This window comes from Pseudophryne corroboree, chromosome 2 (genome assembly GCF_028390025.1).
Source record: "Pseudophryne corroboree isolate aPseCor3 chromosome 2, aPseCor3.hap2, whole genome shotgun sequence".
Taxonomy (NCBI): domain Eukaryota; kingdom Metazoa; phylum Chordata; class Amphibia; order Anura; family Myobatrachidae; genus Pseudophryne; species Pseudophryne corroboree.
In genome coordinates, this window is record NC_086445.1 from 784206253 (window position 1) to 784221122 (window position 14870).

A 14870-nucleotide genomic window follows, 5' to 3' on the forward strand; every position below is an offset into this window, starting at 1 on the left:
ATTTCTGGGTGTCAACTGACCGTTTTCTGGGAGCGTTTGGAAAAACGCAGGCGTGGCCGGGTGTTTGCTGGGTGAGTATCTGATGTCATTACCGTGTCACTCATCGCAGCAATCATCGCACAGAATAAGTAACTACAGGACTGGTCTTGTTTTGCACAAAATGTGTATGCAGGCGCACTGCTCCACAGGCGTTCGCACTCCTGCTATGCTTAAATACACTCCCCCGTGGGCGGCGACTATGCGTTTTCACGGCTGCTAAAAGTAGCTAGCGAGCGATCAACTCGAAATGAGGGCCATGGAATCTGCATAAACCCTGGAGGGATCATCAGTGCCGTCACCCCTGATAAAGCTGATTATCTTTACAGGAATGAAAGCTATACCTTAAACACACCTTAAACCTTTAGCCGCTGTGGCCGCTATACTTAATTCACACTACGCACCTTTTACGCTATTAGCGTAAAAGGGTTCTGTAGTGTACGGACTTTGCGTACACACGCTGCGCTGACGGTACAAAGTACTCGCAGCGCATACACACCCAGAGATACACTTTAAACCTTCTACAGCAATGCTATGCAATAATAGTAATAATACACTTTAAACCTTAGCAGGGCAATGAGCACACGACACCAATTGTGAGTTTACCGCTGGGTTCCGACACCACAGTGGATTATTTCTGAAAGGGGGTTTACAATACAAATTACACACTACAATACAAGACAATATATATAACAGAATAATGGCTACAGTCAATGTACATACGTGAGAATATTCGCGTGCGCTTCCTGGTCCAGTCCTCCGTAATCAAATAGATAACGTTGTGAGTCTTGTGTCTGGCCGGCCTGCAGCAGGCTTTATTTATACAAGTCTTCCAAAAGCAATACAATGGATACTGTAATCCCTTTGTCCATTGGACACAGGGATGCACTTTTACAGTACAGGAGAGGTCATAGGTTGATTTGAAAAGGTAGGCGATGTCTTTCTCAACTGCTCTTGTGGGTGGTCTCCTCTGGATTCCCGCCACATACATAATATACAGTAAATACAGTTTATATCTATATTCTGCTTCTGCACATAACTATCCGCAGGAACATGCGATCTTCCGCAGACCAACACCGGAATGTTTCCCTTAAAATACCCTACAGCTGGATACCAAATACCACCTTATAACCTTAGTCTGTCCCCTCCTATCCTGTAAAGGCGAATCCCCTTGTTCTGCAACCATTTAAACAGCTATAACTTTCTGATGTGGTGCAAGGAGACTATGTGTACATTGTGCACTATTTGGATTAAATATGTAATGTGTTTTGATGGCTCTCCATGCGTACACAAACTCTGCCGTAAATACCCATACCACGCGCCGATGCGCAGGTCCGCAGGAGCGACCATACGCAAATTGCGGATATGTGCAAGCACGGCAGAACAAGTGCATGCGCAGTGGGCATGTGTGTGCAGTTTATACGTGCTGTGTGTTCTGCAATATTTTTCGACTTTGACAGTCCACCCTTTGGCAGTCACCAATAACTGCCACTATCTAATCACTAAACAGAAAAATATCAATACAATATCTACAGACGATTGGATGGTCGGAGGAGAGTTGTAGGCGGGAAATGTATGACCTAGTGGGATAGTAAAAAGCATGTATGTATGAATCCATGTCTGAGGGGCATGTATCATCGTGCCGTATATGTTTTAGATAAGCTTTGAGGTATTGCGAAGTATACATTAAATCCTTCTTATCCCGTATTAAGTGTCTGTAAGTGGGCTGACAAACACTACCGAGCTCTTTTCGGCTTCTTGTTCCAACAAATGGGGTGCACATTTAGTTGATGATACATGGAGGGGGAACATATGTGAGTGCTAGTATATGTGGATATCACCTGTCGACTATGTGTGTCATTAACTGGAGGTTGTAGAGATGAAGATAAGACACATATCTAAAATACATTCACATAACATTTTCATAAACATTCTTGGGTAGGGCTGATGTCTTCTCCGGATGGGTGTATCTGGGCAGAGGGGGAGACAAAGGAAAAACGGGTGAAAGAACCAGGCCATGGAATTCATTTGCAATCCTTATCATAACACTGTCTCTATGGATGGGTCGTAAATTAAATATGCTGCTATAACAATTCCCTCGCTCCTTAAACTCATCAAATTTGTGCCGTGCTTGCGCCGCGTCAGAATTCGAACACACCTAAATATCAAGCCAATAATTATGACGACTCCCAGGATACAAAGAAGAAACTTCCATACACTCATAATAACATTTTGAGCCCACTCTCCTAATCCTGAGAACCAATTTCGTGGGTTCAACCATGAGACCCAGCCGGTCAGCTCACTACCCACAGCGGTCAGGGTAAGGTTGTGTCTCCTCCAGAACTCCCACTTCAACTGCAATATATCATCCATCTTTTGATCTCCGTGGGGTCGTCAGTGCTGTTTGTAATATACGTACAGCACTTCACACCATACTGAGTTGCCAAAGTGACACAGTACCCTCCCATCACGGCTGTGATATAATTAAGGACCATCCTGTGCTGGATCAATTCCGTCTTGTAAGCTTGTAACTCCCTTCCCGTATACCTGAAGGTGTTGTCTCAGTGATATTATCTATCAAGTTCGCTAGCGCATGGATATACCTATAATTTATAATTCCTCTGGCAGTACGGGTGATGTCTAATGCGAGAAGGAATTGAATCCCGGTGGATTCGTGGATCAAATCAGAGGCTACGTGCTCTGTCCTCTCTATGAGGTGTCTCTTGACGATGTGTTCATAGTGAATATGAGTATAAGGAGCATGAGCACTGCGGTGAATATCTTTCATCTTATCATGGGTTATGGTCATGACCTCTGGCAACACTCTTCCAACATAACACAATCCCTCTGAGTTCGGGGCAAGCCACTTATACGCCTTCCTCCCACATATGAAATAGGCATCATCGGGGAGAACATAGGGGACAGAATATGACATTACCATATTACAAACTTTCCAAGTGAAAAACCCAATCCCTAGTTCTCCCATATGCTCAGTACAAGTATCAGGCTGGATGATATGAGCACAGTACCCTGGTGATACTTCTCCAACCCACATGGTCTTGCTTCCTCGAGTATACCTATACCGAAAATACCTTCCACTGTTGGCTATTTGGCGTACAAGTTCAGAGTCTGTGGGTATCCTATCAGCTCTGTGCGAAAAGGCCATTGTCTGGTTATTCCATGTCAATTCCCAGTTTCCCGGTTTTCGGTAATTGGAAATATTGAAATATAATAAGGATCTATCTACATGATACTGGTGGAGCTTCAAACTAGGGGGCCTAGAAATATTGAATTTCTTGTCCACCGGTCTCCCACCCCGTAATTCGAGTACCTCATCTATTGCTAAAGGGTACGGTACTAATCCTGACTTGCTATGACCTTGAGGTACTTGTGAGCACACCCAGCATTCTGTCTGGTTTAAGACCTTACCCACTAGTGAGTGGTAATCACTCAACGGATGATGGTCCATGTCGATATTAAGGCTGGACTGACATCTCTGGATGCACCCATCCTCGACTATGTTCTCACAATTCCTACAAATGCAATCTTCCTCAGACAATAACCCTTCACAGTGCCTCCGAGCTCCCTGACTACCAGATCGCTTTCTGATACTCGCCTTTGCTCGAGTGATGTGTTGCTCTTGAGATTCTACAAATCCATCCCCGCCATCAGAACCCATTCCAGATCCTTTCTCGACATCTTTGGGACCCTAACCGAAACAGAATGTCCTGGTCAACAACAGGATTAACAGGAAAACCCGGAACGCAGTCTCTTGGGGTAAGTCCATCTTGTTAAGGGAAGAGAAGGGAAACAAGAATGGGGGGAGAGAGAAGAAGAAGAGAAGGAGGGTAGTGGGGGATGGAGGGAGAAAAAAAAAAAACTGGTGCGACAACCGCCTCTGGTCTTGTTGTTCTCCGCGCTCAGGTGCCGTCTCAACAGTGCTGCCTCTCAACCTTCCCGGATCAGATACTCCAGTGATACGATGTTCTCTACACTCTGCTCTTTGTCACGGGTTCTCTCTGGGTCAGCGACCTTTCTGTAGGGAACATAAATCTTGCATTTCAATGTGTTTAACTGTTGTGTATTATCAGTTGTGTGAAGTGAACCATCTGTGGAAAGTGAAAAGAGAGGGGAAATAATAAAAAGAAAATTTGTCAGATTTGCGTTCACCATCAGGCTGTCACACCATCATGTATATTGGTATCTATGCACAGTCTCCCTTCACCAGTATTCCCATTCTCCACCCTTTGTGCATGACCAGGCACACTGATACTGGTGTCCCTATGCTGGTGAGATACTGGATTTGGGCAGAGCTCTGAAAGACCGAGTAGGCATGTGACGTTTGAACTGTAATCCTGTTGGTGAACTTAAGAGATGAAGAGGAAACTTTGAAGACAAATCACAGAGTTTAGTAACAGATAAGTTTGTAGAGGCAAAGAAGATTTTACAAAGTTTGATATCTGGATTGGGCACTACGGGGAATGATTCCCTAATCGTCTGTTCCCCTAAAAAAAAATTCTATGTGTGTTATATCTCTACTGGGACTATCCCAGCCATCAATCCAGTGTCCTGTCCATTCTAACTTTCATAGGGAACCCGGTATCTTTGAGATTATTTCCTCTACCTATGATGGACATGCATCTAAAACAGTGAAATGCAACATTAGTCTTCGTGGGTATCTAACATATTTTGTGCTTCCTGGGTGGGAGCACTCAATATGTTTACCATCTATAACAAAACTCCTGTTAAGTTACTTAGAGGTCACTTCTGCTAGAGAGAGAAGCAGAAGTTTAGAGGCCTCCTCCTAACCCCAGTAAGTTCTGCCAAAAGGGTAAAGTTGCATTTATTCTGTTCTTCCCATTAACCGAATCTGTGTTTTTCTATACTGTATCGTGATTCCTTGCTATATGTCCCTTGATCCCGTCTATGTGTTTAATAACGTGGCTTGTTTTCTCTGTCTAGGGGTCTATATTGGCTATGTGTTCTACTATACCTACAATCTCTGGCAAAATGCCCTTCCTTCCTACAAATGTAGCATGTTCTCGGTCTTTTCCAAACAGCAGGGGTCTGGGGTTTAGGCTGATGAGACTTTGGTGTAAGAGCCTGTATACTTTCAATCCTCAGCCTTTCCTCCTGTTGTTTTCTACGCCTAACAATATTCTTGTGGTGTACAATTGCGCACTCTCTAAGGCAAGCTACTGTGACTCCACTCCAATTAGGCAAAGATGTTTGTACTCTGTCCCTTATTGTCTTATCGAGTCCGTCCATTAGCACAGAGACAGCCACCTCCCTGTAATTCGTATCGTTCCCTGTATCCGATACCCCCATGTATCTATCCATTATTTGCAGGGCCCGATGGAAATATTCAGATGTCATTTCATTTTCCTTCTGTTTTATGGAGAAAATTCTTCTCCACTTAACAGTTGTGGGGAAATACAACTCTAGTTGCCTGTTAATTTGCTCTAAGTTCTCCTGATTGTGTTTGTCAGTCATAAGACTATCCGACTCTAATCTACAATCAGTGATACATTTTTGGGTGTCAATATTAGGGGATAGGCACGCTTTCAAAAGTATCCGCCAGTGTATGTTTGTCGGTTCATACGCATTACCCAGATCTGATAAATTTCTGACCTCTAGCTAAATCCTTCCGAGGGTCGGGGAATTCTGAAATGATTGATCGCAGCTCATCTCTGGGCCATGGGCAATACATTGCATTATTCCTGGTGAGGACTACTCCCTGACTATCGGTTCCCCCTTTGGGAGTTACTGTTCCCAAGACAGGGTGTAATTCTACCATTCCGTTCCTGATTTGTTTACTGTGAGGTGTTATTGTCTCTGTGCAATGAGCTGTCTCACACTTACCGGTAGCTGTGACCTCACCAGTTCTTTCATTGGGGAATATTGTTACTGCACTACCTGGTTGGACAGACCCCACCTGATTGTCCTGCAAAGTGACTGCTTGGAGGAGAGCTGCGATTTAGCTGGATCCTTAATCTTCCTGTGACCTATAACCTGGAAAAGACTTCAAAACAGGATACATCTTGCAAAAATTAGGGTTAATACATTGTTTTTGCATACTACTATCGTTTACGGATATATCATTGACTGTAGCCATCTCTTCCCCTTCGACCTGTGTCGACACTGGTGTGTTTGTGTTCTCATTCCCGCTAGGTTTTGAACCTGCTTTGCGAATTTGTTCTCTTTGCATATCCTCCTCCAGTTGCCATAATTTTAAACAATCATTATGTCTAATCCGTTGTTTTCTGGATTTTTGAAGACATATTTTACTGCTTACATTCTGCAGTACCTCTGGTTCAAAGCTGCCCACCTTCGGGAATGGTTCCCTATCTTTGTCAGTCACACATTCCCATTCAGACAAAAAGTCTTCAATACTTTTTCCTTTAAACTCCGCTGACCCCATGGGCCGCGGCTCTACAACCTGAACCCTGGTTAAACGTCCCTTACTTGAGCAACTGGCTCCCATAATTGTGGGCCTTTTCCCACAAACACCAAAATACTCAATATAAGGTAACGGTGAAAGTTCTCCGAGCGCTCTTCACCCGCTCACCGCCCACATTGGCCAGTACTACCATACACTGTCGATAGCGAAGGCAATGTACCCAACTTAGGGCCCTATGTGACCTATATTTACTGGAAGTTTTTAGGAATAACTTACCCTTTCCAGTAAAGTATCGGCCGTTGGAGATTTTCCTGAGAGAGACCAGTGAAAATTCCCTATGCACTTTATTATACACAAATCACGCTTGCGTATGTTCTATACAGCGCTGATGATACCGCGATTGTACGCAAAAGCTCGTAGAAAGGATATTACGTTGCGCTATATATCGCACCTACAAACGCGCTGTCCAATCGCACAGCATATAGGTACTTGTTACTTATCTGCCGTACGACCATTGGAATCGATTTTCAGGCTGCGAAACCTCAGCCGGAGCGTATAAAAAAAAAACTATATGGGTCACAACACTTCACAATTCCCTACCACGCTCATTTGTAAGTCTCCTCACGACTTACGTATTAAACCTTATATTAACGTGAGTCAGCCGCCTCACGCCACCAAGTCTCCACTCACTTGATGTACCACACACTGAGATTCCAAATTCTGTGGTTCAAATTTCCACTCGCTCCTGCGTTCGCTCACTCAATTACACTTTGGTTTTTCTGGACAGAAAATTATCATTCATTCAGACAAGCAGCTTTACTCTCAGAGGCAATACAGTAAATAAGGGTTTTATACTAAACTTTGGAAGCTGGGCAATCTTGTGTTATTGTAGCGTGGCTACTGTCTCACCTTTAAACTAAATGAACTATTGTGTAATTTGTACTTAGCGACCATATTCTTACGCAATTTGCGTAAACACGCGACCGTGCTTACACCGCGTGTGCAGTTCCGTACCTTGTCCGAGACACGTGTACAAAACCGTACGTCCGCAATAGCACAAATCATACAATTTCTATAAATGTGAGCAATATTAACTATAATTGCTCACTTAACATGCCACACAGTTTCTTTTCTGTATAAACCTTTATAACTAGGCCAGACTGCGTTTGTGTTTTACACTCACTTCCTTTGTTTATATTACGAATCTAGTAATCTGAATGTTATGGCAACAATGTGGGAGAGTATGCACAGAGTATGGGTGTACGCTTTTGTTGTGTACGCATTTGGCGCCAAAAATAAATTCACAGATTTTAAATAGCTTTTTTTCCTGCTTACCTTACGAGTTCTTACCAGCATCCCTACAAACCATACAGAGCAGACACCATCTAATCAGCAATTAAGTAGGGTTTTCAGTGTATCCACCGACCAAGAAAAGGATACGTAGGATACCTTCTGTCCACCCTTATGCTGATAGATTATGTCTGCTTGTGACCTGTTTAGCAGTAAAAATGTGGAAAATCGGACGATGCCCCCAATTGATAAAGCTGATTATCTTTACAGGAATGAAAGCTATACCTTAAACACACCTTAAACCTTTAGCCGCTGTGGCCGCTATACTTAATTCACACTACGCACCTTTTACGCTATTAGCGTAAAAGGGTTCGTTGTGTACGGACTTTGCGTACACACGCTGCGCTGATGGTACAAAGTACTCGCAGCGCATACACACCCAGAGATACACTTTAAACCTTCTACAGCAATGCTATGCAATAATAGTAATAATACACTTTAAACCTTAGCAGGGCAATGAGCACACGACACCAATTGTGAGTTTACCGCTGGGTTCCGACACCACAGTGGATTATTTCTGAAAGGGGGTTTACAATACAAATTATACACTACAATACAAGACAATATATATAACAGAATAATGGCTACAGTCAATGTACATACGTGAGAATATTCGCGTGCGCTTCCTGGTCCAGTCCTCCGTAATTAAATAGATAACGTTGTGAGTCTTGTGTCTGGCCGGCCTGCAGCAGGCTTTATTTATACAAGCCTTCCAAAAGCAATAAAATGGATACTGTAATCCCTTTGTCCATTGGACACAGGGATGCACTTTTACAGTACAGGAGAGGTCATAGGTTGATTTGAAAAGGTAGGCGATGTCTTTCTCAACTGCTCTTGTGGGTGGTCTCCTCTGGATTCCCGCTGCATACATAATATACAGTAAATACAGTTTATATCTATATTCTGCTTCTGCACATAACTATCCGCAGGAACATGCGATCTTCCGCAGACCAACACCGAAATGTTTCCCTTAAAATACCCTACAGCTGGATACCAAATACCACCTTATAACCTTAGTCTGTCCCCTCCTATCCTGTAAAGGCGAATCCCCTTGTTCTGCAACCATTTAAACAGCTATAACTTTCTGATGTGGTGCAAGGAGACTATGTGTACATTGTGCACTATTTGGATTAAATATGTAATGTGTTTTGATGGCTCTCCATGCGTACACAAACTATGCCGTAAATACCCATACCACGCGCCGATGCGCAGGTCCGCGGGAGCGACCATACGCAAATTGCGGATATGTGCACGCACGGCAGAACAAGTGCACGCGCAGTGGGCATGTGTGTGCAGTTTATACGTGCTGTGTGTTCTGCAATATTTTTCAACTTTGACAACCCCAAGCCACTGCGGGGTCTGCAGGAGCTGATGCTTCACCACTGGCACCCATAACAATTTAATTGCCCCTTAAAATTAGTTATATATTCTGCATATGAATTGGAAAGGTAAAAAACTGCTTATCTGATACAGTCTGAATCAAGTTCGCTTGCTTGCAAACTTCCAGCTATTATGAATCCAGACACCGAGTAATACAGAATAGGAAACTAAAAAATCCTCCTGTACAAAAAAACACCCTTAATTTGTGCAAAATTAAGCACTTAACCCCCCTGTCCATAGTCCCCATCATTAAACAACTTCCGCCCCCCCCCCCCCATTGGCTTAAATGCTAATGATAGTACCCCCTCACACACCCTTAGTAGCATAAAAAGCCATGATTTATAAACATCACCCCATCCCCATAAAAAACTCATTGTTTTCAACCCCCCCCACCCTGTGACCAAGGTATATATATTTTGTTTATTTTACCTGCCCCCCATCCCCAGCATGATTTAAATATTTACCTTCATCTCACTCTTTCCCTACCCCATGGGCATATACTCCCCACTCCCCCACATGCAGAGTGCAGTGGAGCGTGTTTCAGGGGATACTTCTGATCAGTCCCCCCTGCTGCAGCTAATCTCTGCACTTGTAGAGATCAGCTGAATTGTGCTGAGAGAGGAATGAAGTTCTCCTCCATTCACTGTGTTTCCCCGCAGTATGTGCACCAGAATGTCGGCTTGACCACCGCGTCACTACCAGGTATGGGTCACACAATGGGGGCTGCAGACAACCAGAGCTATGGACAGCGGGGGCAGCGAACATCGGAGAAGGGGGGACAGCACATTGCATGTGATGTGACCTAGCCAAGTAACACACTACTAGCTCTGGTTGCATCACATGTGACTAAGCCAGACGAGTGGTTAAGGAACAAAGAATTAATTGGTGGCTGCACCTCTCAACAAGTCTCCTGTTAGTGAGACCTAATAAAATCTATCCTAAAATGTACACTGGGAGGGCGCACTAAATTGGAGTTCCTTTACTTATTTCTAAATGATATGATAAGGAGTTTTTACTACTTATGGAGCTGAAGATTCCTAATTCCGAAATATGCTACTCTAATAAATGTACTGATTCCTCATTTTATCTTATGAGTTTTATACTGAAACCTCTATATCATATATCAACACCCAATATAATCAGGCCATAGGCAACATGAATAATCTAAAAATATAAAAATTTATTAAAAATACAAATTCACACAATACCAGAGCAATGTTTAAACAATACAAATATGCAATGAACCATTGTAAAATTGTCCACTTCTGAGGTCAGGATTTTTCGCCCCTATTGGGGAGGTGCTAATTATTATTATCATTTACTTATATGGCGCCACAAGGGTTCCGCAGTGCCCAATTACAATTACAGAGTACATATGCACATAATCAAAACAGAAAAACAGTGACTTACAGTTGAAGACAATATAGGATAAGTACAGGGTAACTAAGCATAACTAAACAACATAGAGATAAGTTCCAAGGTGGCCAAAAAACTGCAGGAATTGGGCAGTTGAGAATTATTAAAGTAAGAAAAGGATAAGCACATGAGGGAAGAGGGCCCTACTCGTGAGAGCTTACATTCTAATGGGGAGGGGCAGACAGACAGGGGTGACACAGATGCGGTAGACCAAGCATGGGACAGAGGGTTAGGATGAGATTTGGCTGGGTTTGGTAAAGAAGTGGGTCTTAAGAGCCCGTTTGAAGTTTTGTAGAGAGGTGGAGAGTCTGAGGGGGAGAGGTAAAGAATTCCAGAGAAAGGGAGCAGCACGTGAAAAATCTTGGAGATAGGAGTGGGAGGAGGTAATCAAAGACAGGAGAGTCAGCGTGCATTAGCAGAGCGAAGAGGATGGGTGGGAGAGTAAAGGGAGATAAGGTCAGAGATGTAGATGGGAGAGGAGTGGGTGAGTGCTTTGTAAGTGAGTGTGAGAAGTTTGAATTGGATTCTGAAAGGGAAAGGAAGCAAGTGAAGGGCTTGTAGGAGAGGGGAGCTGGATGTAGTGCGTTTGGTGAGGAAGATGATCCGGGCTGCAGCATTGAGGATAGATTGGAGTGGAAAGAGGAATTGTCAGGGAGGCCAGATAGGTGGAGATTACAGTTTTTCAATCTGGAAATAATCAGTGAGTGAATAATGGTATTAGTGGCATCCTGGGTGAGAAAAGGTCTGATCCTGGAAATGTTTTTGAGATGAAAATGACAGGTTTGTGAGAGGTGCTGAATGTGTGGTTTCAAGGAGAGGGAGTTGTCAAGGATTACGCCAAGACAGCGTACTAGGGGGCTAGAGGAGATAGTCTCCCTATAATGAGATTGTGGGAGGTGAGGTTGTGCGGGAGGGTGTGAAGATGATCAGCTCAGTTTTAGACGTGTTGAGTTTAAGAAAGCGCTGGGACATCCAGAAAGAGATGGCAGAAAGACAGTTGGAGGTATGAGTGAGGAGAGCTGTGGAGAGATCAGGGGAGGAAAAATAGATTTGAGTGTCATCAGCATAGAGGTGATATTGGAAGTTAAAAGAACTAATGAGTTCACCTAAAGAGGACGTATAGAGAGAGAAAAGGAGAGGACCAAGAACAGAGCCTTGGGGGACACCAACAGTTAGTGGAAGTGGGGGAGAGGTAGCGTCATGAGAGGAGACAGAGAAGGAACAATCAGAGAGGTAGGAGGACAGACAGGAGAGGGCAGTATCACGCAGACGAAGAGAGTAAAGGATTTGCAGAAGGAGAGGGTGGTCTACAGTGTCAAAAGCAGCAGAGAGGTCAAGAAGAACAAGCAGAGAGTAGTGGCCCTTAGATTTGGCTGCATGGAGGTCATTGCAGACTTTTGTGAGGGCAGTTTCAGTGGAGTGGAGAGAATGGAAACCAGACTGAAATGGGTCAAGCAGTGAGTGAGAGGAAATAAAGGCAGTGAGGCGATTATAGACAATACGCTCAAGAAGTTTGGAGGCAAAAGGGAGGAGAGAGATGTTTTTATTGGTGTACCTGAAGATCCCAGCAGTCAGAATTCCAATTGTGAAAATCATGACACCGGAATCATGATGCTGAGAATGCAGATGGATCCCCGTGGTGAGTATGTGGGATTGGTTTAGGGTTAAGCACTAGGGGGATTGTTAGGGTTTGGCTGTGTGGGTGGCAGAGGTTACAGTTAATCTACATGGGGGGGGGGGGGGGGGGCAGTTAGGGGTAAAATACTTACAAGAAAGCCATTGGCATTCACAGTGTCAGAATTCTGCTGGAATTTCGTACCCAAACCATTTTTATCTGCCTGCACAATTAATTGTGGTTTTCTCTGCCCTCTCCTACCATAACATATGTGGGTTATTTATCAAAGCATGGAGTTAAAGTGGAAAGATATAGGGGTATACGCAATTCCGGACGAATTGCGCCTTTTTTTCGTCAGTTTTAAAATTCGACTGTACTCGACAGCCGCAGCCCTCCCGCCGGGACCATGAATTCACCATATGCAATACAAAACGCATTCGACAACCCCCTTGTCGAATAATGGACCAATCGTCGAGTAGTGGGCGTCCTGAATTCGACTTCCCGCCGTTTTCAGCCATTTATTAGGGCTTGTTTGCTGCGTGCTCAGCAGCCATTTTGTGAACCTGCAGAGAGGTGTGTGGAGGTGCAGAGCTAGCAAATTGGTTGTCTGCTGTGGTATCGTTTGGACACCCAGCAGGCTTTAATCCAGGACAGACAGGAGGATACCTGTTACCCCGGAGTAGAGTCGTTTTTGGAGCTATTTCTACATTTTTTGGCAAGTACCACATGTGGGTCTGGTGTTGCATGTATGTGTTTGTGTAGTGGGGGTTGCCATGAGGTGTACATGGGGTGTTTGGGGTATGTCTTTGGGGTGTTTGGGGTATGTATATATATGTGTGCAGGTATGTGTATAGCTCCTGCTTGTATTGCTGCATTTTTGGGGGGAGTTTTGTGTTTTGGGGTAGTTTTTCACGTTGTTTTTTTCTTAAAATTACTTTTTGGGTCATGCTTTTGCATTGGTGTACCTCCATCATGTGCAGGGATGTTTTTTGTCTTGTTTGGGGTGATTTTAGTGCGTGTCGGTATCAATGTGGTCGACATGTGATGTCGTTTGTTTGCTAAAACAGGTTTGTTTGCTCCTATTTTAGCACTGGTGCACCTCCAGCATGTGCAGGGATGCTTTTTGGCTTGTTTGGGGTGACTTGGAGCAAGCTTGTGTCGGCCATGCGGTCGACATGTGATGTCGTTTGTTTGCCAAACATGTTTTTTTTGCTCCTATTTTAGCACTGGTGTACCTCCAGCATGTGCAGGGATGCTTTTTGGCTTGTTTGGGTTGACTGTGTGTGTCAGCCATTTTGTGTGTGTCAGCCATTTTGTGTGTGTCAGCCATTGTTGACCTCCAGTATGTGCAGGGATGCTTGTACGGGGGTTTTGGCTTATTTGGCTGTTTGTTTTTTCTATTCTTTTTTTTTTTTTTTATGTGTGTTTGGTCCTGCCTGAGAACTAGGGTCCCAGCAGCATGACGTGTGCTTGCATGTAATTTTGTAATGTGTGTTAAATTTGTAAAAATATATATTTTTTCTTTTTACAACAGAGATGTCCAGGGACAAGCGGGCCCGATCCCCCCCTTCCCCCCACCCCTCCGAAGAACTTTCCCTGCATAGCAACGAGGAGTGGGAGCCGACCCAGGAGGAGGATACGACCGACCAGGCATGCAGTGACCAGCCGCGGTCGTCAAGGGACCAAATGGAGAAGTCAAAGAAAAAGAAAAAGCCAGTTTTGTATAGTTTATTAACTTAAATTTTTATTTCTATTGCAAACAGAGGTGCCACGGACCAGCAGAGGACTTGCGTCGGGGATTGGTCCCTTCTACAGGCCGGATCTCCTACAGGATTCATCAGAGGATGACGAGGTGGAAATGCAGCAGCCTGCTGTTTCTACATCCCTGTGTAAGTAAATATCGAATTGTGAGCCTTCAAACAAATAATAATTTCTAATTTTCTTTTCAGCTGCACAAATGCAATTGGTGGCAGACGTACAGGAAGGGCAGGATCCCTCAAATGTTCAGAGGGTACACACCCTGGCATCCCAGATTACTTCCTGCCAGGATACTTACACGAATGTCGTTGGAACCAGACTGGACGCCATTGAGAGGACAATGGAGAAGATGGCAAACGGTCTGGTTGAAATGCAAAAGGCTCATGCCGACAGCACGGCCGAAATTCAAAAGACCAGACGAGAAGATCACAGGGAGACTATGGACTTCCTTCACATTCTGGCCACATCCATGAACGGGCTGGTGGAGAACACATCATGCCTGGCACACAGCGTTGACAACATGTCGGAGAGCCAACGACATTCGGCAGCCAGCCAACATATCATCGCAACCACACTGCAGATGATGTACGATAAGCTCCCAGAGCCAGCTCATCAACACGCTGGTGATCCACCACTTCCGCCATCACAAGCCACATGGACGCCTCCTTCCATTCCTCCACCACCATCCTGGTATAGACGGTCACAGCTGTACCAAGGATATACAGGGATGTACCCCACCCACCAGATGCCTCCACCACCAACACCGGCCGCAACATCTACACCCGCACGGGCACCGAGGCCAAGTCAACACACTCCCCAGCCGCCCAGGGCATCGACGCCCCATCAGGAGGAAGACGAGGATCTGGACGGACAACCACCATAAGCCCGGTCGTATTGTTTTATTTACTGTTATGT